At 38.0% G+C, this 27,306-nt stretch overlaps 1 protein-coding gene across 2 annotated transcripts in view; it reads left to right on the forward strand.

The window, feature by feature from the left end:
* The window catches only part of arhgap15 (Rho GTPase activating protein 15), a 753,427-nt gene that overhangs the window by 639,818 nt on the left and 86,303 nt on the right, over nt 1–27,306 (forward strand). The gene's annotated exons all lie outside the window — the stretch shown is intronic.

Genomic DNA, 27,306 nt, shown 5'->3' on the forward strand with positions numbered 1-27,306 from the left:
TAATCTAATGCCAATGCTGTTGCCTGGCTGCTGAAGGCTGGACATAGTGGATACTGGGTGAACAATCACGTAGGATGCAGGGGCACATGGATGTGGCATGAGGTGTACGTAGGATCTGAGGAGAGATCATGTGGCTTGAGTCACTTGAGGGGTTATAGGGTAATATGGAGTGAGTAGAAGGTGAGGAGCATGGAGGTCGCATTGGGATGAGTGAGAGAGTTAAGCGTTGAAGTTTAGAAGAATTTTAAACAGTTAGAAAATTGGCTACTGTATTGGATATTTGATGTGGGCCTTCTAACTGGCCAACCTTTACACCCCTACTCCTCAAATACTCAAATGCAGTTAGCAGAATGCACTGCCAACTGGAACACTTTCTGAAAAGACAAAACTTCCAAGCAAAATCATTCACATGTTAGATATATATTTCACAAGGCACAAGAGTGAGTGGGTGTGGTTGTCCTGAGCTCTTGTGTAAATCGAGGACTATATTCTCTGCATCATCATTCATAACGTCTGCTTACTTATCTTGGCTATTCTGCTTCTTAAATCCGTCTTCATGTCTTTAAACACAATCAATTAAGCATTCTGAGACCAATCAGCAACTCCAGATTATTTAGATGTACACTTGAGATGCCATGGCACCCAAATAAATCAAGTGCTGGAAAATCCTTTCAGAATAGTTCGGTATGAACCAGATGCCCTAAAACAGAAACAAAAGCAGAAGGTGCTGGAAAAGCTGAGCAAGTCTGGCAGCATCTGTGAAGAGAAACCATAGTTAATGTTTCGGGTCTGGTGACCATTCCTCAGAACTGGTTCTTAGTCCTCAAAATAGTTAGGTGCTTATTTTGATACACATGGACAGAATGGACCAAAGGGCCTTTCTCTATGCTGTAGATGTCAGTGACTTTATGAAGCTACAACTGCAAACCACTACACTGAGCAAGACAATTGTGCAAAAATAGGGGAGAAAAAAGCCAAGTGGTATTTTTGCGAGACCCGAATTCAAGAGATCCCAGGGACTCAGTTTCAAATCCACCATGGCAGATGCTGGAAGTTCAATTTTTTTAATTTGAAATTGAAAGTGAATTGTTGTAAAAGCCCATCTGGTTCACTAATGTCCTTTAGGGCAGGAAACTGCTGTCCTTAAAATAAAACAAAGAACTGCGGATACTGGAGACCTGAAACAAAAATAGAAATTGCTGTTGGAACTCAGCAGATCTGGCAGCATCTATGGAAAGAAAGAAGAGTTAATGCTTTGAGTCCAGTGACTCTTCATTAGAATATAATGTTGTCACCTAGGTTGGCTACAAGTGACTCTAGACACACAGAAATGTGGTTGACTCTGAACTGATCTCTGAAATGGCTAGTTATATTCAAAAGTGATTTCAGATGGTCCAGCCAGCAACACGTACATCCCATGCGTGGATATGTCCTCTGCCCTCATCAGGACACAACTGTGATGGGTTTGTTGGAGACATGAGGCATACCAAACAGATATGTTAAGAAACGTAAAATTGATCGGGCATTTTTGCACAAAACATGTTAAGAAACATAAAATTGATCAGGATACCATACAGATACTATGATAATCATATTAAAAGACAAAGGTCAGTTCACAGAAACCTAGGCACAGGTCTACTACTGTTGCAGGCAGTGAGTTTCAGAGAGGAGTAGGGGCATGGAACACACTGCCTGCAACAGTAGTAGACTCGCCAACTTTAAGGACATTTAAATGGTCGTTGGATAGACATATGGACAAAAATGGAATAATGTAGGTTTGATGGGCTTCAGATTGGTTTCACAGGTCGGCGCAACATCGAGGGCTGAAAGGGCTGATACTGCGCTGTAATGTTCTATGTTCTATGTTCTGTAGGTGTAAGGCACAAGAAGGCGGTGTCCAACAGCAGGCTGGAATCAAGTGGAACATTTCTACTCCTTCATAAATTTTTAACCAAATGTAATTTGGCTACTTCCTTTTGCAAACATGGCACTTGAGATGCTGTTGGTCAGCACTTCTGTTGTCATTGTGGTCCTTTTTGACTTAAAAGAAATTTTAAATGTCAGGATGGAGATGGTATAAAACTGCCAATTTAAATCATGCAGAATAATGAGGTCTACATCAAGCCTTTGACGTAATAGACCTATTTGTCAGATATTGAAATGCAAAAATTTGAGGTGATAACAAGGAAACATAACCTACTCAATTCAATCATTACAGTCTATTCTGATATAGCATGATAGTTCAGTTCCTGTGCAATCTTACGTCATAAGAAAATCACATAATAGCAGCACCATTTAAACCAATGAGACCAGAATTACATTACAGCCAATATAGGTAAGGTAAGTTCATGTTTTACAAATACAGATCGAAAGTCATCAACCATGTTATCGCCAATTCGCGTTGAAGAAATCCCCATTATAACAGAACTGCCTGTAGATTCCCAACACTGTGGAAACAGGCCATTTGGCCCAACAAGTCCGAAGAGTAACCCACCCAGACCCGTTTTCCAGCATTTACCCCTGACTAATGCACCAAACACTATAGGCAATTTAGCATGGCTAACTCACCTTACCTGTACATCTTTGGACTGTGGGAGGAAACCAGAGCACCTGGAGGAAACCCCCATTAGATACAGGGAGAATGTGCAAACTCCACACAAACTGTCACCCCAAGGCAGGAATTGAACCAGGTCCCTGGCACTGTGAGGCAGAAGTGTTAAGCACTGAGCCATCGTGCCACCCATGTACTTGGGACTCTCATTCACCAGTCAAGGCGAAGGATCAACTGTTGTGATAATGCTGAATTATCAATAATGCATTTGACGTTTTGTGGCAGTGTCTATCAGAGAAAAGTTTATGGTTTAAATTTCTCTCCACATCTAAGGTTTTCAAAATAATTGTTATCTGCAGTATGCTCCACAACTTTCACTTTGTAAAGAGGGTCAGCCTGCATGTTCTCATGACTGGGATAGCCAAGACATGAAAAAAATAGGGAGGAGATAATGTCAATAGCAAATCAGCAGTATAGGGAGGAAGACTGGTGTGCCAGTCAACATTTCCATATGCAACATGTACAAAATATTTTACCTGAACAATCACAATCTGTCAAGTGTACCTAGCTAAACTAACCCTGTTGTCCCTGTTGAACTCAGTTCTTACCAATTGGCATCTGATGTTGAGACCTTCCTACCAGATAACACAAACAGATAAACAATAAGCACAAAGTTCAAGTTAAGTGTGAGACATTTATTTTATCTGCTTCTAACTTGGTTTAACATTATTAAAATATGGATACATTTCCTTTACTTCAGATATATAAGACAAACCTTAGTACAATTTGGTGCAAGTATTGCAAATGGTGACTGGATGCTAGACTGGATTGAGAACCTATTGAGCTTCTGGTTTTAATTGACTATAATTCTGACAGCTTAGTATGTGAAGTGACTAGGTCCAGGAATGCAATTGCTGACCAGTTTTGCCTGCATGGTATTGCCTATTCCCATATTTAATGTACAATGTGCTTCTGGCAGAAAGGAAATGAGCATTGGTCACTTAATTGTCTATCTTTAATTTTGTCCACTAGACCATCTGTTGCTCCTGGTATGTTGAATTATTGTTTCTTACACCACTCTATGCCAATGTCTGGTAAGCAGTTTTGTACCAAAAGTTCAAATGGTTGTAACATTCTGATTGTAATTCTGAGAATTATTGCATTTTGTTTTAATTGACCAGTCCACTGTTTAGGAAAGAAATGTTTTTTTCTGAGAATCCAATGAACATTGGACACAATCGGAGCAGTTTCCTTTGCATTTTATTTGGAACATTTGTAAATGAATCTGTAGGAAAACATTTATGATTTCAAATCCAATATTGAGCAAAAAGAAAGCAAAAATTGCTTTTTCAATGTTATTTCCTCTGGGTATACTTTACATTACACTTTGTCTCAATTATCATGGTTGAAAAATGTGTTGCTGGAAAAGCGCAGCAGGTCAGGCAGCATCAAAGGAGCAGGTGAATCAACATTCTGGGCATACGCCCTTCTTCAGGAATGATTATCATGGTGCCATTTTAACTAATGCTTTGAAAAAAGAATCATTCTTACCTGATAAACAATGCCAAAAGACATGCTTACTTAGAAATTATAATACTCCTTATCAGATAGAACTGCAGAATAATTTACAAACTATTCTAAGAAATCATCCCAAGCTATTAGGATGTAATTTTACCAACTCCTGAAGGTGATAATGGAGATAAAGGGGGAAAAAGATGGTGGATCGACTCTCGGACCATGTTCCATCACTGGAGGATTTTATGGACAATGGTATTGGAATTGAGACAATATTGCAGAGGTACTATTAAGGACTACTTTAACAGGCCATCAGCATTTTGTAATGGCTGATTGACCACTGCCATGCGAAGAAGTTGCTAGCTAAGTGGAGGCAGTTTCTCATGGCAAGAAGCTGGAGAACTTCATTAAGCTGGGTAGCTTTCGTGAAGAGAGAAGTGCCAAATTTTCCAAGTCCAAAATATGGATACGTTTCCTCTACTTCAGACATATGATACATACCTTAGCACAATTTGATGCAAACTAAGAGAAAGAATATATTCAGCCATGGGGTGGACGGAGGAGTGTAGGATGGTTGGGGAAGCCAATGACCTCCCGAGAGGGGTTTCTCCTTCAGTACTCAGCTGAAATGTTTTTAAAACTTTTTTTAAGTATTTGCTGAAGGCTGTAGGACCCCTGGCTGTCTGAAAATTCACCGCCTGTCCTGGTGCTGCTGTGCTGCCAGCCATCTGTGATGCCACAACATGTCTTTTATAGTCTGACCACCCAACCAACAAATTTCAGATCACAATATTTTATAATATGTTAAAGAACTGAACTTGGGTCATTGAAGTCACAAAATGTCATAACAAGAACCGTAACTACAACATTAACTGAAACTATTTGGAAATAAGAATAGGTGTCCTCCACAATTAATATAAATGTAAAAAAACAATTTCTACATCCCATTCCAAATAATGACCTTACATAATTTATCTTTCTCCATTAAAGAGTACGTTTGACTTTTAAGCATAGTGGTGAAACAGTGTGATCATTAGACAGAAAAGTATTCATTAATGTCAACCATTTAGTAAAGATTGCATTACATAACATCCCACCTGAGGGAGTTTAGCAACTGTTACATAGCAGGATCCAAGGTGGTGGTAATATCTGAAAAATCTGTTGGTCTGAAATGAAAACAGGAAGTACTAGAGAAACTCAGTAGGTCTGGCAGCTTTTGTGAAGACAACAATATCAAATTTTCCAAATCCAATATAACACTTCTTTCAAATGCTATCTTTTTTTCAAATAGTTTAGGTTTGAATTTAAAATAAGAACATTTCATCTGTAAAGCAGCAACAACAAATGATTCTGACATTCGGAAGCCGTTTCATCTCAAATTATTCTGTAGACTGCAGTGATTAATTTGTATAATGTCAAAAATCAGAAGAGTTTAAGGTTTAATTTCCTCTTTTGTTGACTGCTTCATATGCTTAGTTGTCTTTTGTTGTATAACATTGCTCTGTATGCCATTGTAATGTAGTTGTTTGCCAACTTGAAATAAATAGACTGGCAAATCTATTAAAATGGTTCACAAAGGAGCTTTACAAAAATGTGTTAAGCGATGTGCTAGAAAAAAAACAAAGCCATTGGAGTTATCTGGTAAAATGGGTTTTGAAGGGTTAAATATCTATGGCAAAATATAACTCTGGTTTCAGTTAAAAACTCTCTTTAAAAGGATATCTAATTAACGTAAGTAATTTTAAACAGATATTTTATTGACTTGTGTTCTTTAATTCAGTAGATGTATTTCAACTCAGGTGAAAATTATCTTTTGAATTCACAGTTTATGGATGTATCACAGTTTGTGGATACCACATTTTAATTGGTTTTCCTTATGTAGTTGCTTAACAAATGTTAACTGTGCATTTTAATCATTTCCTATATTCTTCATGCACATAACAATTTACTGCACAGTGGAAGTTAAAAAATCCTCTTTGTTACATGCTAATTTCTTGCTGCAGGTATAGCATTGCTAGCAATCAGTATTGAAAATACCTCACCGATCTATGCTGTTGATCTCCTTTCGATGATGTCAGGATACGGAACCAAAGAATCAAAGCACCAGGTTGATGGCCAGTACATTTAGATCCTTTAAGACAAAAACAATACACAAAGTAGCAAACATACTTTGAACCAATTCAAAGGTTCAACCTTCAGATGCCTTTTGCGTCTTTACTGTCGCCCGTTCAAACCAGGAAAAACCCATAAAGAATATTATTTGATCAATTTAAATTTTGCTTGCACAGCTTCAATCCCTTATGTAGGATTGTTGCATTGTATTGTAGTGGGACAACACATTTATTGAATAGTAGTTCTGTTCATTTTGGATGGCAGCACTGGAGTATTTAGTGCAGGAATATTTTCAAAGCCACACTTTAAGTGGAGCATGTCCCATCGCATCAAGCAATCTTTTTCATTTTCCAGATGTTTATCACTAATCTAGTGTTGCCAAACTCACAGGATATTATTCTAAAGATTCACATTTCTGAAAGACTATTTTTGATTGCCAAAATTCATTTTATTTACAGTCGCTGATGACTGTCAGCAAAAAGAAAATGCTATTCATCCCACAGTTGGATTGAAAACATGTTTTTTTCTAAGTGAAGAACTGGGTCTTTGACCAAAGTCTTAGTCCACCAAATTATCTAGCCGTCAACAAGCTGCCATTATTTTGTTTATAGGCCGGGTCCTCAGGTGGATTTAGAGAACTCCTCCATGTCTTTCCAAGCTGTTATTCTGGAAGAGAATCAAGGCAGCTGTGTTTACTGCCTGGAACTTGGCATAAATTTACAAAAAAACTAGAATTTATATCATTCGGTATCACTGAGAGATCTCAAACCACCTGCCTATGTGACAAATTCACCCTATTGTGAGCTCGTTGTTAATGACATCATGCAATAAAGTCAACAATTCATGTTGATGAATTAAGGTTTTATGAGCTTTGCTAAAAGATATACCCATAAAGGAACTATCATGATGCAGTGCTTTCACCAATGAATCAGTTTTTCAAAAGTAGAATATGTGTATTCTGACCGTCACCCTTGGAAATATATCAAGTGGAGCACAAGCTTTATTTTTATTAACCCTTGCCAGGTGAAACTACTTAGGAATGGCATAACATATTCTTGGAAAACTGGTGCATACAGATCTGTCCATTTTACTAACTAGTCTGGTTCATTCCCATCATTTCTTGTTGCTCCTGGTACAGATCTGACTGCCAGAGAGGAAAGAGGAATAGGTGTTTTGCTAGATTGTTCTCTCTACTCACCCACTTTGTAGTATATGATACAGAAGCAATTGTCAAAAGGCATTTGAACCACATTGTAAAATTGAAGATTGGCCAGAAATTTAAAAGATAAAAACAAATTTTCAATTTTTCAGTCTATCTTCAGTTTGCTAGGAAAGAAGGTTCAGCATACCATGTAATCACTGCTTCAAGATTCGTGTGTTGCAGCTCCACATTGCTTTATCATTCAGAAATGTTTTTAAGTCAAATCACAAGCTATTATGGCCCTACGGAATATCTGGCTGAATTTCCCCATATACTTTGATCATGATTTTCTTAAGCATATTCAACCTCATAAACTCTTCAGCCAAAGGGATTTATTTCTGTTGTTAAGTATTAAATAACATATAATTGTTTTTCATTACATTCCCCAGGTGTCGGTGGGAATAACAAAAACATGCATTTACATAGCACCTTTATGTTGAAAAGCTTTCCCAAGATGCTTAATATCAACATAGCGAAGAAAATCAAAAATTTAGCCAGAAAAGGAACTATGTTAAAGAGGATATTAAAAGAGGAGAGAATGTTAGAGATGTTGGGCAGCTCAAATAACTCTTGAGGATGAGGTCTAGGAGACTGAAGACAGCGTTACCAATGGTGGGATGAAACGAGGGAGGATTTTTAAAAGTGATCAGAACCAGAAGTACAGAAGGTTTGAAAATAGGTTTTAGTACTACAGAAGGTTACAGATATAGAGATTATTAAACCATAAAATAATTTAGACACAATGACATGAAATTAGAATTTATTTGCTTGAGAACTAGAAGCAACGATGTGAATAGTGATTGAACAGGACTTTGCACAGTACAGAATATGAGCAATAAGTTCACAGAGAGTGGACCATGGGAACCTAATCTAAACAGCATAGTAATGGTCAAGATTGGAAAAGAGGAAAGTTTGGATGAAGGGTTCTGTGACATCCCATCTGAGGTCTAGGTGGCAAATAATATGGAGGTGGAAAAAGACAGATAAATAGGATCCTGAGGGTTTAAACAATTTCTTCAGTCTGATAGAAAGGCCAGCATTGACTGACTATGAGACTGAGATTGTGACAGGGGAAAGATATTTTTTCTCGTCAAATCTATGCTCAGACAAAGGAAATTACTGTTTGTCTTACTTAAAATTTCAGACACAGGTCTGAAGTGATAGACAGATTGAAATAGTGTAAAGGAAGCAGAAAGTGAATTGCATAAGACCATAAGATGTAAAAACAGAAGTAGACCATTCAGCCCCCAGGTCTGCTCCATCATTCAAGAAATCATGGCTAATCTAATAATCATCAATTCCATTTTCCTGTCTTTTCCTGATTACCTTACTAACTTAAAATCTGTCTATCTCAGCTTTGAATATGATGCAGTTGGTATGATCTAGCCTGTATAGCTGTCTGCAGTAAAGAATCATATGGATTCAGTACCCTCTAAGAAAAGATATTCCACCTCATCTCTTTTTAAAATGGATGTCGTCTTATTCTGAGATTATACCCTCTGGTCCTCAACTCTCCCACAACGGAAACAATCTTTCTGCATTCACCCTGTCAAGCCCTCTAATGTTCTTAAACAAATATAAAGAACTGCAGATACTGGAAATCTGAAACAAAAACAGACTGTGCTGGAGAAACATCACAGATCTGGCAGTATCAGTTCAGGATAAAAAACAGTTAACATTTCAAGTCATTCATCAGAATCTTGTATTTTTCAATAAGATCACTTCTCATTCTTCTAAACTCCAATGAACACAGATATTCTACTCTACCTCACCTCATAAGACATCCCTCCATAACAGTATCAGCCTTGTGAACCTTTTCTGAACTGCTTCCAATGCTATGTATGTTTCCATACATAAGAGGTCAAAAATTGCTCACAGTATTTCAGCTGTGTTTTTACTCATGCCTTGTATAGTTTTGACAAAACCTTCCTTCTTCTATATTCCATTCCTTTTGAAATAAAGACCAATATTCCATTTCTCAGGAAGGGTTCCTGGACCTGCAACATTAACAGATGCTGCCAGACCTGCTGAGCTTTTCTTGCAATTTCTGTTTTTGTTGCCAATTCCACTTGCCTTGTCTGTGTACTCACTGAACTTGGATGTTAACTTTTTGTGATTCATGCACAAGGATTCCTAAATCCTGCTGTGTTGTTTTGCTGCAGTATTCCTTCATTTAAATAATATTCAGCTCCTCTGTTCTTCCTGCCAATCTGCTTAACGTCAAATTTTCCCACATTATATTCCATCTTACGTTTTTTTCCCCTCTCACTTAACCAGTCTATATTCCTTTGCATACTCATCACTTGCCTTTACACCTATTGTTTGAGTCATCTCCAAACTTGGCTTTCACTTTTCTCATGCAAGTCATTAATATATATTGTCAGTAATTGTGGGTCCAACATTGACCTCTGTGGCAGGCCATGGGTTACAGGTTGTCATCCTGAAAATGCCTCCTTCATCCCAACTCTGTCTTCACTTTGTTAGCCATGCGAATATATAACCTCCAACACCATGGACTCTTATATTATTAAGTAACTTCATATGTGGTACCATACCAAATGCCTTCTGAAAATTCAAGTTTATTACATTCAGTCTTTCCCATTTATCCTTCTTGTTACCTCCTCAAGGATTCCTAGTAGATTTGTTAGGCATAATTTCCCCTTCATGAAGTTATGCTGACCCTTGATCATGTTATGTAGTTTTAAATGTTCTGCATTACATTCTTTGATAAAACAGTCGAATGTTTTCTCAGTAATTAACATTAAGCTAACTGGCCAAGAGTTATCTATTTATTACCCCATTCCTTTTTAAATATAGGTGTTACTTTGCCAGTTTTGCAATTCTCTGGAATTTTTCCAGAATCCAGGGATTCTAAGAATCTCAGACCTATCAGTCTTTAGCCCTATTTGTTTCTCTAGCATTTTCTCGAGTGATAGTTGTGACTTTATTTGCTCTTCTTCCTTCGCCCCTTGATTATTTAATAATTTTGGAATGCTTTTAGTTTCTTCTACTGTGAAGACTGCAAAGTATTTATATGAATGAGATATACTGGAGGGGGAAATGGAAGATGAGACTTTAGTTTTGAATTGATAGTGTGAAAAGAAGAAGATAAAGGACCATGTGGAAAGCTATGCTTGGTGGAAGTAGAGAGAAAAGGAGGAAATTGACCAGACAGTCCTTTTCTTAATGACAAACCTAAGAATCTTCAGATTAGAGGCAAGAGGAGGAAGATTTCATGAAGCTATTGTTTGCAGTGAAAAGATACTTGGGACTGTCATTCCTGGATGATGCCAGAGCCATGGATTATTTTGGAGGTGAAAGATTAGCACTGGAAAGTCAATACATGGTCTGATATATGCCATAGCTACTCATCCTGCACACAATCTTCCTTACCCACAACCAACCTGATGCTTGAGGAGTTAGGAGAAAGTGAGGACTGCAGATGCTGGAGATCAGAGCTGAAAAATGTGTTGCTGGAAAAGCACAGCAGGTCAGGCAGCATCCAAGGAGCAGGAGAATCGACATTTCGGGCATAAGCCCTTCTTCAGGAATGAGAAAGGTGTGCCAAGCAGGCTAAGGTAAAATGTAGGGAGGAGGGATTTGGGGGAGGGGCGTTGGGAATGCGATAGGTGGAAGGAGGTTAAGGTGAGGGTGATAGGCCGGAGTGGGGTTGGGGCCGGAGAGGTTGGGAAGAAGATAGCAGGTCAAGAAGGCAGTGCTGAGTCTGAGGGTTGGGACTGAGATAAGGTGGAGGGAGGGGAAATGAGGAAGCTGGAGAAATCTGCATTCATCCCTTGTGGTCGGAGGGTTCCTAGGCGGAAGATGAGGCGCTCTTCCTCCAGGCGTCGTGTTGCCATGGTCTGGCAATGGAGGAGGCCAAGGACCTGCATTTCCTTGGAGGAGTGGCAGGGGGAGTTAAAGTGTTCAGCCACAGGGAGGTTGAGTTGGTTGGTCCGGGTATCCCAGAGGTGTTCTCTGAAACGTTCCACAAGTAGGCAGCCTGTCTCCCCAATATAGAGGAGGCCACATCGGGTGCAGCGGATGCAGTAAATGATGTGTGTGAAGATGCAGGTGAATTTTTGTGATAGCTATGGAAGGATCCCTTGGGGCCTTGAAGGGAAGTGAGGGGGGAGGTGTGGGCGCAAGTTTTGCATTTCTTGCGGTTGCAGGGGAAGGTGCCAGGAGTGGAGGTTGGGTTGGTGGGGGTTGTGGACCTGACGAGTGAGTCGCGGAGGGAGTGGTCTTTCCGGAATGCTGATAAGGGAGGGGAGGGAAATATATCCCTGGTAGTGGGGTCTGTTTGGAGGTGGCGGAAATGCTACGAAGGATGATACAATGTATCTGGAGGTTGGTGGGGTGGAAGGTGAGGACTAGTGGGGTTCTGTCCTGGTGGCGGTTGGAGGGGCGGGGTTCAAGGGCAGAGGAGCAGAAAGTGGAGGAGATGCGGTGGAGAGCATCGTCAACCATGTCTGAGGGGAAATTGCAGTCTTTGAAAAAGGAGACCATCTGGGTTGTTCAGTATTGGAATTGGTCCTCCTGGGAGCAGATGCAGTGGAGGCGAAGGAATTGGGAATAAGGGATGGCATTTTTACAGCGGGCAGGGTGGGAGGAGGTGTAATCTAGGTAGCTGTGGGAGTTGGTCGGTTTATAGTAAATGTCTGCGTTGAATCGGTCGCCCAAGATAGAAATGGAGAGGTCTAGGAAGGGGAGGGAGGAGTCTGAGATGGTCCAGGTAAATTTGAGGTCGGGGTGGAAGGTGTTAGTAAAGTGGATGAACTGTTCAACCTCCTCATGGGAGCACGAGGTAGTGCCGATACAGTCATCGATGTAGCGGAGGAAAAGGTGGGGGGTGGTGCCAGTGTAGCTGCGGAAGATGGACTGTTCCACATGTCCGACGAAGAGGCAGGCATAGCTGGGGCCCATGCAGGTGCCCATGGCTGCTCCTTTGGTTTGGAGGAAGCGGGAGGATTGGAAAAATAAGTTGTTCAGAGTGAGGACCAGTTCAGTCAGTCGAAGGAAGGTGTCAGTGGAAGGGTACTGGTTGGGTCGGCGAGAAAGGAAGAAGTGGAGGGCTTTGAGGCCTTCGTGATGGGGGATCGAGGTGTATAGGAACTAGATGTCCATGGTGAAGATAAGGCATTAGGGGCCGGGGAAGCAAAAATCATGGAGGAGGTGGAGGGCGTGAGTGGTGTCCTGAACATAGGTGGGGAGGTAACCCACACAGACATGGGGAGAATGTGCAAACTCCACACAGACACTCACCCAAGGTAGGAATTGAACCTGGGTCCCTGGAGCTGTGAGGCACCAGTGCTAACCACTGAGCCACTGTGCCTTCGCTTTACCACCCCCATAGCTCTACAAAGGCTATGAGAGATGGTAATGTGTAAGGGTTGACCATCTGTACGTATCGGGGAAAATTAGATAGACATGTTTATGTGGACAAAATAAAGAAGGCAAGGGAAGATGGAAATAGCTGAGGTGATTCTCTTGTGAATTTATTTCTACCTCATAGGTTTGAACTTTGCTATGATAAAAAAATTCATGTTTCATACCACTTTTTTGAAATGCTTTGGTCATTTTTAGGTATAGTGATAATAGTGCAAATGTTTTGTAAGAATCGACAGAAATGATCAAAAATTGTAGTTGTTATAAACTTTCCCAAAATCTATAGATACCATGAACCACTTCTGAGTTTTCTCAGAGCTTCAGATTATTTTTACAATTCTCAAACATTTTCTAAATTACAATGTATCTTATGCAAATATATTGATACCATTTATGTTTCCACAAAAAATATAAACTATTCTGGGATATAAAAGCAAATGACCATCACAAGAATAAAATGTAGGAAATAATGTGTAAGGCTTATTAAAGGAGGAAGTGTACAACACCAGGATGCCATCGACCTGATTCTGATAATAATGTAGTTCATGTGTCTTAATTCTGTATATTCATATTTACTTTATTTGCTGAAAAAGTGACTCTTCAATGCTCCCAGAGGGATACATTTATACAAATTTGGCATTTAAATTGAGAAACAGCTGTTCCCTAACTAATGACAGGTATCCTAATCTGGTACAGTTTGCTATTACTTACACATTGTTCATCTGTAAAAATTTGTTTTCCAACAACAAGACAATTTTTTTTGAAGGTTGTATTAGCTATGTCTTAAAACAATCACAACATGAAACATCCATTTATATGGGAACCATATCTTTTTTATTATCCTTGGTTATGCTACGTATAGAGATATAGTAAAATGTATATAAAATGTATTAATGTAACATGAAAGTCGCATAATCAAACATAGAACAGAGAACACTTAACCATAAGTCTGCTGTAGAATTGCTTCCTCAACAGAGTGTTTTCCACAAGGAAGAGAGAAGAATTGTGAGGAAATAATATTTCAAACATCAAACTTTGGATCCTTACGTAACTCAGTGCTCCCATTCTGTCACATGATCTATAAAGGATAATTTACTCATCTTCCCCACACTGTTATTGTGGTTTGATTATAGTGATACTAGAAATTCATTCAATTTGAAAGCTCTTTACAAACATATATCTATTCCTTTAGGAATAGTGATGTTTCAAATAATTATTATATCCTTTTCTCCCCAGTCCAATGTGGTCTACATGATTGACCATGGTGAGTCCTGCGTGACATTCTAAATAAAGAAAAAGTGTTTAATATGAGGATAGTGTAGCGTGGCGATAACAAATAACAACAATTCATTCCAAATGCTGAGGGAAACTCCCGATAACTTACTCATGTCTTGGCCTTTCATGTGTTCTGTGGATTCTTGACAGAAATGTATTATAAATTGGCATTTCATGCTGTTCTGTACCACATAATCCTAAATCAGAAGAAACAGATATAAGATTGAATTCAAACATTGGACCTCCAACACATTTCTTGTACCTCCAGAATTTTCAATGAAACTGGTTGCATAGAAACTTTTGATCAGCTTCTCTTCATAGTTATTACATAGTTCCAAATGTTAAAAAATATCATGAATCTAAAAAGTCGATTATATCTCAGCAATAAAGGTCTGCTATATTAAAGGCACATGTGAACACTAATCTTCATAAGGTTGTTTTAATGAATGATTCAGGATCACAGATAAATTGAGTTTTTTGACTTTGGATCTGTTGAGTGTATCTGTTTACATTAATACAACAATACCATTCCTTGAACCTAATAACAATTATGCTTAATTATACTGATGCACATTTAGCATATAAACTAATCTTAGCATTATTTTCCAATAAGAAAATGTTTTGAAAAGCAAAATTATAGGCATTTAAAAATATACAATTTGCAACATGGCTTTGTACATTTCCAACTTTAATAAGTTGTTTCCTACATTCAATTCTTGTGACGGTCATTTACTTTTACATCTTTATACCTAACCTTACAAGAATATTACCCAAAATATACTTTTTGCATCAATACAACTGGACTTTTGATTTTTTTTGGTGTTGGTTACCAAAAGAATACTAAATATGCCCAATTGTCGAAAGTGAGTGAGTGTGCCATTTTAAACAGGAATACTATAATGTGCATAGAGATAGGTTTTAACAATCCATCCATAATTTATTACAATTTTTCTTTCATGTTCATCTTAGTTTGCATAAAACTAATGAGTGAATAAATGTTATTCATCTTTAGAACATGCAATGATCAGCATGAAAATTCAAACTAAAGTCTAATCTTAATGAGACTCACTTCAAATTGTAAGCATAAAGATCATGAAGCATTTTAATTGAAGATAGAGTTGTGGATTTGAAAAACACCAACCAGGTGTTTTTCTGAGAACAAAATAAAGAAAAGTTAATTTGAAACTGTGGGAACTATGTTGAACTCTTTTGGAGATGGATGTAAAAATGTTTGTTGCATTGTTATATTTTTCTCAATTATCAAAACTGTAATAAGATACTTGAAACATATGAAATAGGGTTTAATATGTAAAAAAAATTATAATATTTGGTGAAATTACACTATTTATGGGATGTTTTTCCAATAATTTTAAAGTTAACTATTTAACCAGTACATTTGATTCAAGCCTTTAGAATTTAAAGTACTCTGAAAATCCTAAAGGGCAATATATTTTTAAGTGCTTATAATAAGATAGGCAAGGATCTGGATTTATGTTATTGATATACAAATACAACAGCAGTTGTACTTAGGACTTATATCTCATACAATGCTCACTTAAAACAACGTTTTATATAATTTGTAATTTCTTTAAATATCAGCAGTGAAGAGGATAGTGTCTGATTTTAAAAAAGACATAAACGATTCAGAAAACACAAAACCTAAAGTGGAGCCATTTAAAATGGATTTGAACTATCCAGCACCATTGAATTTCTTGTTTTATTATAAACATTGGTGTAATCAAGTAACAAAAGGTTGAAAGGTTGTAAATCAATTTAGATAGGTGACCTTTGTTGCTCATGTTTCTGACCCGACTGATATGTCAACCATGGCAACCTTAAACAGATTTTGATAGAGCCAGTCACATACTTCATTTAAATTGCAGTTTAAAAGCACTTAAATTGGTCTTATTTGCATTCGACAAATGGGAATGTGATGAGCAAAATGATAAAATATATGTAATATAGCATATCTGATTTTGCTAGCAAATAAGGAGCTCTTGACTCTTAAGCTGAAGGAATTTTAAGATAGACTGCATTGCGCTAAATGTAAATGATCAAAAGTTGTATTACTAAGACTACGTTTGAAAATATACTGAGAAAACAACAGAGTTGTATTACTTAAATATGTAATTAACAAATTTATTACAAATTCTTTGCACTTCCTTACGTATTCAGCTTTCTGGCAGATGAACATTAATTCATAATGGCAGAATGAAGCTAATTTCAACACTTTGGAGAAATGAATGCCTTTTTGTGCAGCGTGTTACACTTATCTACATGCCGCATTATTGTAATAAGTACATTCAAGAATAATTTCTTTTCAAATATTTTTACAAATCTCTCCCTCATTTGCATGCAAGTAAGTTGTCAGCTTAAATCTTTGAAATGCAAAATGTATCTCATTTCTATATTTCATCAAGGGGTCTTTCATGTTTAATAAATTACAACTTAGATCCACAAAGACTTTGTTTTTCCCTAACTAAAAGCAAAAGGATATGGTTAAAATCTAAATCAGAACCTGCAAGGTTATTTGCATGTTGCTGATACTTTGCTACATGAGGCTTAATTCCAGCAAGCTGATTCTCATAGCAAGGATATAATTTAAATTGCCTGAAAAAAAGAGTAACTTTATTGTACATTTGCACTTATGCTCCTATTTGGACAAAATATTCTGATTTACTCTTGGTTGGAAACACAGTATAATAACTTTAAGTGTAATACTCAGCATGTTAACAGGTTTTCAAATTGCCAACAGTATTGGTTAAAGAGCAAAGAATGAGGTACTATCCCAATTGTATTTCTGAAAATATTTCTGCATGAACAAAACATATTTCCATAAAATGTGACAAGTATTGTGTATCAACAAGAGTAGATTAGGCTACAAAAAACAATCAGCACTCAAGATATCTTTCAAAAAGCTAGAGATCTGCTTGTTTCTTTTCAGGACACCGACAGGACTGATACACAATTGTCTTGGTGCAAATTGTTTAATCTATTTATCTACAATGTGCCACCACAGATTAAATCAAACTCTTTGAAAGGGGGAGTTACTCTAGAAAATATTATGTTTCTGTATCTTTACAAAACCTCATAACAGCAAAATGCATAGAATGACCAGGGTGCTAAGAAATATCTTGATATTCTGTGAAAAATATTCGTATTTAGGATAAAAATTAACATCGAGGTTACAACATATTGTTTGCCTTAAGCTTTCACAAATTGCGATTTTTAAAATTGGAACAATAAACAATTTAATCTGCTTTTCTTCATAATTTTTGTTATGTTGGTAGAATATTGTACATGCAGCATTCTTTGCGCAGTTCCTACAATAGCCATGAGGTGTACCGTGTGTGAGGTAACAAGAAATAAATCATTGTAGTCACAGAAACAGTAATCCTTGCTGAGCATTTTGAACTGATTGATATAAATAACATCTTTGCAGCCATCTGTCCAAAGAGGGACCTTTCCAGGCAGTGTTAAGCTACAACGGCAGAATAATTAATGAATGGTGTCCTTTGTACTAGTAATAAAGACAAGACAAATTATGTTATAATCCAACTACCGGTCATTTTTCAACGCCAAATAAAATGACAAGTAAAAGTTCGAAGTACTGTATCTGTTTAATACACTCTGACCTACCTTTCTTTTTAACAATATCAGTAATTTTTGTGAGTCTGATTATTCATGAAATGGTTGGCATTAAATTTGTCAGAAAAAATGTAATTATGAAAGAAAGTACTTTGATGTTTGTGTATATTAAATCATCTGCAGCTTGCAGTCCGTAGTCAGCACACTGTAGTCTACACTGTGCTGAGGGACCAATAGTTGGCACACTGAAGGGAGATGTCATCCAGCCCTTGAGCATGTTCAGCAAGTCCCAATGCACCCAGGTTTATGAGGCCATAGTGTGGCTGTGCGCCTAGAGAGCATACTAACCTCTTGGGCAGACGGGTAGGGTTGTTTTATGTCAGTCTGAGCTGGAATGAGCCACGTGTTGAAAAATGGGCTGGAATTAGTGTCTGAACTGTATTTAGTCAGTTTCTTTTATTACTGGACTTGTTTGAAGGCTGCACCATATTAGAGGAAAACATGGTTTCTGCTCAATTTTAAATTGCACCTTTGCCAAGATGTCATTTAAAGATCCTGTAGCAATAACTTTTGGTGATGTCATTGCTGATGGTTGATGTCATCCTGTCATTTTGCATTTGGCCAACTCTGAGAGGAGAAATTGTGCAAATAACTTCCTGGTACTGAATGAAAAATCACACAGACCCCTTTGCCAATTGACCAGTCTTTGCTCTTCCAGATTGTTTTAATAATTATGTTGAAATGATAAACAGGCAAAAAAGTGATTATGGCATTTGATTCAAATATCAAATGGACACAGATTTTGATCATTTCAGATGTTCTTTATGCTGCACTGTTACAAAGTGGAGTTGTGCACATATCACAATATATTGCATGTATATCACAAGACACTTCTGCACATAGCTTATTATTAATTATATAGATTTTATCAAACATATCTTTACCATTATGTGAGTTGATAGACAGATTTATATTTATTATTCAAGGCAGAATATCAAAAATAGGCAGAGCTAAAAAATATTTTGTTTTAGTACCTGCTTATTTAACATGGAAATGACAAACTGGGAAAGGATGTTTCTGAAGCTTGTTGGCAGCCCTTATAGATCTGAGGAAGAGAAGAATAAGCTCTTTGTTTGACTCTCAATGGCAAAAAGAGAATGTGCATTAATTTTTTTTTTGTAAATTCATTTGGAATAGTAATGTTTTCCACTACTCTCAAGACCTGCATGTTATCTGGCAAGACTGATTCTCAGGTTTGATTCCATTTATATCAAGATTACAAGCCACAGGAAGCAAAACTTAAAATAAAATAAAAATCAGATGTTTGACAGCAAGGTCCCCCATCTCATATTGTATTTATATTTCCCTAATATCCTACATACAATTCAACATTATAGGTATATTTGTAGGAACCAATCTTAAGGATGTGATGAAAAATATCATGAAGAAAAGTAAGCCATGGATGATTTCATTTGATTTTGTTTATTATTATCACATGTACCGAGGTACAATGAAAAGCGCTGTTTTACATGGTTTACAGGCAAATCATACTTTAAAATAAATCTATGCAATAAACCTATCTGCTTCTGCTTTCTTGTATTAGAGATTAAAATAGTATATTCCACGACTTTGCTTTATTTGTAAATATGTCACTAAATTAATTCCAATCTGTACTCGATGTTTAAAGCTACAACATGCTTTTGAGATCTTTTAAAAATTAAATTATGAATTGGTTCCTACATTTGAGCCTTCAGTTTGCACAGCCTGTCCCATATAATCCCATTTACTCTGAAGGAACTATGCCTCAGATACACATCTGTTGTCAATGATCATCAGCCAATATTTATTGCAAATACAATACATTGAACAATGATAGCTTATTGGTGATGTTTTATGTAGCTTTGAGAAAGAAAATTTAAGGTAGTCTTTGAACTCTTCATCAACAGGCGGAGTCCTTAATATTTTTAAGGCAAAACAAAGGACTGTTGACAAGCAATGGGATGACAGGATATTGGGGCTGGGTGGGACTGTGGAGGTCAATCATAAGCTTATTGAATGGCACTGCAGACATAAGGGATCAAGTGACTACCTTCTGCTCCTCATTAATAAATTCATTTGTTCTTAAGTGAATTCCAAAGATAAAGAACCTTCGTAACTTGAACTCATGACATGAAAGTGTAGCGTATATATTACTTTAGGTGGAAATCTCCCAGGGTCTGAAAGAAGTGGACAAATCAGATCTGTTAGGGGGAAAATGGCAAGAATGAAAAAGAAATAAGATTCTCAACATCAGAAAAAAAAATGCCCAGCTTTGTGCATGAAGTTTTAATGGCTAAATAATAATCTCATTAGTGAGTGTTGTGGAGCCTATTTGCATGCACTTTCATTTCTTCAGTACCTGGTCTTACCTCATTTAGCTGTGTTTGTAATTTCCCAGGAATAGGAAAGAACTTAGATAGTGACTATTACCAACATGAAACTCAGAGTGTTTTTTTGGCAGCTACAAGTCTCTAGCATCTTCTTCAGATATCCAACTTGGCCAGTGACCCCTGTGCTTCAGGGCACACTCCATTTATTCTTTCATCCGTACTGTTGACATCAGCCAAGCTATAGCCTAACTATAGAACCATGTCATACCTTTGACTCATTTATAATAGTTCCAAGTATCTACTCGACAATGGGAAAAAGTGACCAGGCATATCCTGTACTCAAAAATCAGGACAAATCCAACTTGACCGATCACTGTCCAATTAGTCTACTTTCAATCACCTAAAGTGATGGAAGTTGTCATCAAAAATGCTAACAAGCAGCACTTGCTTAGCAGTAAATTGTTCTCTGATATCCAGTTTGGGTTCCACCAGACCACTCGGCTCCTGACTTCATTACAGCCTTGGTTCAAACAGGGACAACAGAACTGAATTTCAAAGGTGAGATGACAACTCCTGCCCTTGACATCAAAATAGCACTTGAGTGAGAGTGGCATAAGGAACTCTGACAAAATTAGAGTCTGTGGAAATCAGAGACAAGTCTCCATTGCTTGGAATCATAGCTGGCCAAAAGCTGGTTGTGGTTGTTGGAGGTCAGCCTTCCCAGCTCCAGAACATCTGTATCGGAGTTTCTCAAGGTAGTGTCATTGGCTGAACCATCTGCAGCTGCTTCATCAGTGGCCTTCCCTTCATCATAAAGTCAAATAGAAATGTACGCTGATGTTTGCAATATTCAGCAACATTTATGATTCGTCAGATAACAAAGCAGTCCATATCCAAATGCAAAAATACCTGTACAATATTCAGTTCCATTGGGTCTGTTCTCCCCATCTAACACTTCACCTCCCTGTTCTGATGCAGGAGATGGGTGCCTGAATTGCGGGCATTGTCACCTAGCAGCAGCATGACAGCAGTGTAGTCTTGAAGCGGTGATTTTTTTTAATGCATTCACAGGATGTGGGGATGTTCATTGCCCATTCCGAGTTGCTCTTGAAAGGCAAACCACCTTTTGAACTGCTGCAGTCTGTTTAGTATTGATATACCAGCAATGCTGCATGAAAGTGCACTTCCATGCAACCTACCTACCCCGCCCCAAAAATACCACTGTCCCCACTTAACCCAACTCATTACCTTTTCTTTGTTAGCTGATCTTCTGTCCATGCTGAAATATTTTCTCCAACACCATGAGCTGTTGTCTTTTTAAGTAACATTAGATGTGGTACCTTTAAAATGCCTTTAGAAATTTATCTACTAGTTCCCCTTTATCTATCTATCTTTTACCTCCACAAAAAATTCTAATAAATTTGTCAGGCATAATTTCCCCTTTACGAAGTCATATTAGCTCTGCCTGATTATATTATGTATTTGTAAATACAGAGGAACCTCAATTATCCGAACGACACAGGTGGAGAGTATTTTGTTCGGATAATAGAATGTTCGGATAATTGAATGCCGGATATCACAGTTTAGCCAAGCATCGGGACCTTGCGATCTAGTTCGGATAATCCGAAATTCGGATAATTGCGTTCCTCTGTACAACTGTTATTACATCCTTTTATAATCCACTGTAACGTTTTCCCAATGATAGCCATTCAGCTAAATTTTCTACAATTACTTATTTTTTGGCTGTTTTCCTTTTTGAATAAAGGTGTTATTATATTGACAGATTTCCAATCCTCTGGGACTTTTACAGAATTGAAAGACTTATGGAAGATTACTACCAATGCATTCTCTATCTCTGTAGCTACTTCCTTTCATCTCCTAGGATGCAACCTATAAGGTCTGGTGGACTTCTTCACCTTAGCCCCAAGAGTTTCCCTACTTTTTCTCTGGTGATAATTATTGGAATGATGTGCCCCTGCCCTCTTTTGTCCCTTGATAATTTTGTATCTTCAGATTAGTGTCTTCCGTAGTGAAGAGTGACGTAAGACAATTAGTGTATTCCACAATGAATTGTGATGTAAAACATTCATTCAACTCCTCTGGCAATTCTTTGATCCACTTATTATTCGCAAAGTCTTATTCTCGCAGGTAGCTGAGTTCACTTGAGCCTCTCTCTTGGTTTATATATATTGAAAGGAGCTTTTGTTTTCTATTTTAATTTCACTTTCTAGTTTACCCTCATAGTCTGTTTCCTCCCTCTTTTTGTAAATCTCATCCTTTGCAGGTTTTTAAAACTTTGCCAATCCTTTGACTATCCATTGATCTGCGCCACATTTTAAGTTTTTTTTTTCTTTCCATCCAGTGCTATCGTTAAACTCCTCAGTAAACCATGGTTGGTTTATCCCCTTTCTAGAATCCTCTTCCTCATTGAGATATATTTTTGCTGGGATCCATTAACTACTTTATTAAACATCTGTCATTAATCCTCAACCAACATTTCTGCTAAACTCCTTTGCAAGTCCATGAACATTCCAAGTTAACGCTAACCTCATTCCTTTGGAATTAACCTTATTTAACATTGGCATTGTTGTTCCTGACACAAGTTTCTCATTCAAACTGAATGTTAAATTCTTCCATATTATGGTCACTGTTTCCTAGGGGATCTTTTACTCTGAGATAATTTGTTAAACCCTATTTCATTACACAGTACTATATCCAAAGTAACTTTTTCTGTGAAACTATCCCAAATAACTATGAACACCTCCTTGTGGTTATCTTTGCTAGTTTAGATGTTTCCGATCTACATGAAGTTCGAAGTCACCCATAATTAAAGCACTGACTATTTTATATCTTATAATCGATTCATTTATTCTCTGCCCAGTAATGGCTACTGCTAGGGGTTCTCTAAAATATTCACACTGTTATTTTCTTCCTGTTGTTAATATCTGACCTCCATATACTTTCTACATCTTCCATTCTTATTCCATGCATTTCAGAGCCATTCATATTTCCTTTTGTTCATTTTTATCCTCTTTGACCCTACTTGCTACTGTACTTGTATCTGTGTACTTCCTGTCCCTTCCTGTCCCACTTCGTCATTATAACTATTACTGGGCAGAGAATAAATTGGCACTTACCGTTGCGGAGTACAGAAGCATTCGTGCAACATTGCTGTGCATTCCTCTGGACCATAGACTCCACATTAACTTTGATGGCAATTGCAGACCAGGCTAGAAGGGTCTTGGAGTTGTTTCCTCTGTCAGTCCTGAGGAAATAGATGGGTGCTGCCCATCACCAACTCCCCCAGGGTTCCTGTCCACAAATCAGAGTGTAAGCTTGCTTCTGTTGGTCATCTCAAGGGCAAACTTTCTTACATTGGAACTGAGAAAGGCATTTCCTGGATTGTAGCATTTAACCTGATGCATCCCTGGACTTTAAATAGAGCACCAATGACTAGAAATCCATAAGGTGCAGGCAGCAACAAGCACTTCCATTATGGGTGACTACATAAGAGCAGCACTATGGGGGAATGGTCCACAGGTGATGAGGAGAAGAGCGGACAAATGCATGAGAAAACTCATTGGAGCTCACAAAGAGAAGCTCTCAGTGAAACTCCCCATAATTGATTAACCATGGGATCAATTACAGATTAACTAAACTCACTGCTCTTGGTGTACAAAAGAAATTGTTGCGAATCAAATGCCTTTTAAAGCTTTGAGAATAGGTCTTGTTTACAATTTGTTAACTAGGAAATTATGCTGTAGGGAGCTGCAGGTTTTGACATGAAATTTCACTTGAAAAGACCATAACAGCAGTGCTGTATGGGAGGTGTTGCCAGTGCAGTGGCTCTTTATGCCCATGTGGGATTGAGTCAGTAGGCACAACAGCTGCACCCAAAGCTGGCAGCAGACAGTCATGAGTCCTGCTGTCACTGCTAGAGAAAATAGGAAACCAAAGCTGGTAGGTATGCCATTAATGTCCTTTGAAGTTTCATGTCATTTTAAGGTGTACTGTGTTTCACATCATTTTCCAGAAGTTCCGTTTAATAACAAATGTTTGCCACATCAACATGCATTATTATAAACTGCATCCCTGATCTGCACATTCTGCCAGCAAGCTGAACAAATTCATTGACAATCTGAACAGCTGCTATCATCAGCTGTTATTATTCTACATTAAGCTGCCTTTTTTGCTATTTTTGTCAATTTTAATTGTACATTGTTTGAGATGGTGCCTGGAAGTGGCAGCATAACTAGGTACAATTGTATGCAAAAAATAGCTAGCATTTTTCAAAGTAACAATGTCAAAATAACCGAATGCAAGAATAAGATAGGTTCTCTCATCTATTCCAGCATCTTTATCATTTAAGTCCATGCTATGATCTCATATGAACTGTTTTTATTTCCCTCTCCACTCAGTGTAAAACTTCACCCCTCTAGTCCCTGTTGAATTAAAGATTTGTTCATTTCCTACAAAAGCCATAACTGAGTTTCTATTTTGTTTCTGCCCTTGTTTGCACTATCTTCCACAAATTTACTGAAGTGTTCCTCTGTGACGCTATCACTGCAATGCTGGAGTACTGAAATAAAAACAGAATATTCTGGAAATATCAACAAAGCAGAAGCATATTTGGAAAAAAAAGAAAGTAAGAGTCACATATTTATATAGCACTTCGTCCAGCTTCTGGAAGTCCCAAGTGCTTTTCTAACATTACAGCCACTATTGTAATGGTGAAAACAGAATTTACTTTTCGGGTCAAGGATCTTTGTTCAGAACTGAAAGATGGTAGAGATATGCATTCTTTAAGCAAGTGACATGAACAGGTACGTGAGGCAAGGGAAATTCCCATCAGGAAGAAGAATAGAATTTCTTCCAGCCAGTCAAACTGGAATTGCTTAGCAAATCAGCCAGTATTTGCAGAGAAAGAAACAGAGCTAACACTTCAGGTCGGTGACCATTCAGTTAAGTTAGGAAATGGTCCTATTGTGCTAAATTAACACAGATAAATGAGTCATGAGTGCCATCAGGTTAACTGGTAAACTCGTCCATAATGACCCACTTGGCATCAAGTTCCACCTGTAAATTCATAGGCTAGAAATCTCTGCTGTCAATGTATACTTGCACATTCTCATCACTACAAAGTCATTAGGGAAGTCGATAATAGCAAACAATTCTTTTTTTTGTTAGTTCTTCAGGCTCATTTGGAAGCTAAGTTAACAATTTTTCATCCTCAGTGTAGCAACAGTGCATTGAGAAATTGTTTCAGACATTTCTGACTGAGTGATGCCGATGGTTGCTATGGCAGGGGTCTGAAAGGTGCCAGTGGCACAGAAGGTAAATGCAGTAGACGCCTTCACTGGCACTGACAGTAAATCTGATGTGAGTCTGACATTCCTAATCTATTTTAATGTCTTCAGAGGTCAGAGTTTTGTTTAATAATCATAAGTCTGTCCCATCATTATAGTGAATCAGTGGCACATCCCTAAACATCAAAGGGTGTACTACTTTACTGAATTCTAGTATGTGCACATAAAATAACTCAATTATTTGAAATCTACAATAACAATGTAATTAACAGCCATTTTATACTGTATTCCATCTTTCATTAATTGCAGAAAAGTAAAGGTAAAGTCTGATGTTGCGGATAAAGCATAATGCAAAAACTCTAGCACAGAATTTTGTGAACACACATATTTTGTCTCAAAGTGCCAAATACACACAATGGTAAAATAGGTCAACATACAAATGCCCAGGCGAAAGAACATATCCAAAGCAACACTTGGACCAAAAGTAGTCATGATTTGGAGATGCCAGTGTTCGACTGGGGTGTAAAAAGTTAAAAATCACACAACACCAGGTTATAGTCCAACAGGTTTAATTGGAAGCACATTAGCTTTCGGAGCGACGCTCCTTCATCAGGAGCTTTGACAAAGGGTCAGTTAGAATTGAAATATCAGCTCTTTTCTCTCCTTACAGATGTGCCAGACCTACTGAGATTTTCCAGCATTTTCTCTTTTGGTTTCAGATTCCAGCATCCGCAGTAATTTGCTTTTATCTAATTATCTGTCCTGCCTTCAAGATGTTCTCAGGAACTTCTCCTGGGTCACTTCCTGTTTCAAGTACTATATATGTTGATATCCTTTAGATTCCCTACAATATGGAAACAGGCACTTTGGCCCAACAAGTCCACAACGACTCTCCGAAGAGTTACCCACCCAGACCCATTCCCCTACCCTACCCTACATTTACCCCTGACTAATGCACCGGATTTAGTGGGCAATTTAGCATGGCCAGTTCACTTGACCTGCACATCTTTGGATTGTGGGAGGAAACCGGAGCGGCCAGAGAAAATCCACACAGACATTGGGAGCATGTGCAAACAGACAGTCGCCCGAGGCGGGAATGGAACCCGGGTCCCTGACACTGTGAGGCAGCAGTGCTAACCACTGAGCCACCATGCCACCCTAAAAGTGAGGAGCTTTGAAAGTTTATTTTTCCGTTTATGTAGACTGTCATTGTGGTGTTAGTGCATTTATAAGCAAAAATCTATCTACCCCATAAATCAATTTCTTCCACACAGCTCTTAGGGAAAATATTAAGGTATAAAGCCACTTTTAAAAGTTGATTAACTTTTTTGAAAACATTATGGCCCAAAGATATCCCAAGGGGTGGCAATTGGATTGCCACTCTGCTCTTTTTTTTTTAATACTGGATTAGTGGTGCTGGAAGAGCACAGCAGTTCAGGCAGCATCCAACGAGCAGTGAAATCGACGTTTCGGGCAAAAGCCCACTCTGTACTACATCCTCAGGAGAATTCATACTCTCAACAAACAGTATTTCAATTCCGAAGGGCTTTTGCCCAAAACGTCAATTTCACTGCTCGTTGGATGCTGCCTGAACTGCTGTGCTCTTCCAGCACCACTAATCCAGTATTTGATTTTCAGCATCTGCAGTCATTGTTTTTACCTTTTTTTTAATGTCAGTACTAAGCTCTGCATTTCTACCTAGGAATTCTGATCCCAGTTCCTCCAAAAATGTAGAGCATAGCTGAAATCAAAATTTAGTCCCCAGTAGTGCAAGATCATTGGGAGAGTCAAACCATGTCTCCTTTTTTCAGCAATTGATGTCTGAGATTTAAATGTGCAGCAGTACAGCCAGACACTTTGAGACCTGCTGTGAAAGGGTAAGCTTGTAAGGTAAATATAAGGCTGGTCTGCTAGGTGGGTAGGATTTCTATGTAAGTTAAATAGGGTGCGAAGTGGGTATCATAGAATCCCTACTGTGTGGGAACAGGCCATTTGGTCCAACAA

Source organism: Chiloscyllium punctatum, chromosome 10 (assembly GCF_047496795.1).
Source record: "Chiloscyllium punctatum isolate Juve2018m chromosome 10, sChiPun1.3, whole genome shotgun sequence".
Lineage (NCBI taxonomy): Eukaryota > Metazoa > Chordata > Chondrichthyes > Orectolobiformes > Hemiscylliidae > Chiloscyllium > Chiloscyllium punctatum.